Source organism: Sardina pilchardus, chromosome 10 (genome assembly GCF_963854185.1).
Source record: "Sardina pilchardus chromosome 10, fSarPil1.1, whole genome shotgun sequence".
Classification (NCBI taxonomy): domain Eukaryota; kingdom Metazoa; phylum Chordata; class Actinopteri; order Clupeiformes; family Clupeidae; genus Sardina; species Sardina pilchardus.
This window is the reverse complement of record NC_085003.1, coordinates 5,144,660-5,146,677: the sequence shown is the minus strand read 5'-3', so window position 1 is coordinate 5,146,677 and position 2,018 is coordinate 5,144,660.

Below are 2,018 nucleotides of genomic sequence, written 5' to 3'. Positions count from 1 at the left end.
CCCCAGGGTCAACTTCCTGCTCCGGGGCTCTGGAACATTCCGGAGTTCTTTTATCGGAGTGGGAGTGCGGCTCCAGCCGCCCCGGGTTGTCTGGCGTGAGAGCCCGCACCATCACCGCGGAGACAGAGCGAAGGGTGGGGGGGTGGGGGCCTGACAGGAAGTTCCCTCTTGAGCCCTGCGCGACTGCGATGGCGGCCCCGGCGCTCTGAGGAAAGGAAAGTGTGTGTGACTTGTGGCGCTGGGACCAGCGTGGCGCGGCATGGCGCTGAGGTGGACCGAGCCCTTTGTGTCCAGTACTGGGGCCAGTTTCCAGCCTCGACTTTTACCTTTCCTGTTTTGCTCCTCGTGTCAACTCGCATACGGGGGGACACGTAACCCCCCTCTCCTCCCGCCGCCCACGCACACACACACACACACACACACACACACATACACATACACGCACACACACACACACACACATACACACACACACACACACACACACACACACACACACACAGTCCCCTACAAATACAATCGCAAACACACACACACACAAACACACACACACACACACACACACACACACACACACGTACACACACACAGCCATACGTGCTATACGCTTGTCTGGGCACGTACACAGCCCTGCAGTCAAGTGTGTCCTTGGGCTAAATGGGCTAGCGGATATGCTTTTGAACCTGCTTCTATATGTACATACATGTACACACAAAGTATATGCAGCAACATTGCCTACGTGCATTGATCCATCAATTCATAAAAAAAATCACACCAGTGCCAAAATTAACATTCACAACAATAAGGGTTTGCTTAAAGGTTACCGTCAACATCGTTCGGACAATACACGCAACAATAATATGTCTCACCCCAAATAATTCAAGACTTGATAACATGTTCCTCTGTACCTTGGTGCTGAACTCATGACCTTGTCATTGTTTAGCTAGAAGACCCATTGAGCAACATGAAAGCCTATTCTTTTGACACGCACGCTGCGCTCCTGTGTATTCTACTGAACCACCAGAGGTCAGAGCACTGACTCTACAGTCCCTTTCCCACATAACTTCTAGAAGTTACCCGGACATATTTACCCGGGTGAGGCACGACACAGACGTTTCCCACATGAGCTTTATGTCCGAGTGAGATACGGGTAATTCTGTTCACACTAGACCCGAGTAATAGCCGCGAGGGGTGGGGCAATGTCAGCACTTGCAGGGGGAGGGAGATGACGCTAAATAAATGCGTTGTTGTGCTGTGTTGCCTGGATGATACGAACTTACATCAGATCCAAAACATCATGAAACAACAGAAGTAGTTAGCTCGCTAGTCAGCGGGAGCTAGCATAGAGGAAAAAATAGCTAACGCCAGGACCACAGGCTATAAACAAAGCTCTACTTCAACCCTCTCTGGTATAAACATCCAACATAACAAATTAATAGAAAATAATGACACACCTGGAAAATATAAACAGCACACAGAGGTCTGAGGCTCCTTCCCAACTCCTACAAAAAGCAACAATGCTAAATAACAGCGACGTTAACTATTAGCTGTTAATTGCTAACCACTAACAGCTAGTTGCAAGCTAATCGACAACACTTCAAGCTATTCACGTTTGCAAGGATAATCCTGCCTGTCCTGCAACAAACACAACAACGTGATTGCAGTTTAAATTTGTATTGTACGTACACAACAAAATGTCACTGTTTTCTGTAGAACTACTCCGGTGTTCTCGTCTGTGTTCATACTCGTAGGGCAATGTTTATCGTTACCATGGCAATTTGTACTTTCTGCCTTGCGCTGCAAGCAGGCTGGAAGGGCGCATTTCTATGCGTCATCGGTACGCCCCCCATCTCTACCCAGAACAGTGCCGGCTGCGTTCCCACCTAAGCGCACCCGGGTAACATCTAGAAGTAGTACTAGGGGGCTAGTAGGGTGAGTTCCGGGTAAGAAAATACCCGAGTTTTGCGTTCCCACATACAGCCACCCGTTTGATATCCGTTTGACATCCGGATGTCTCG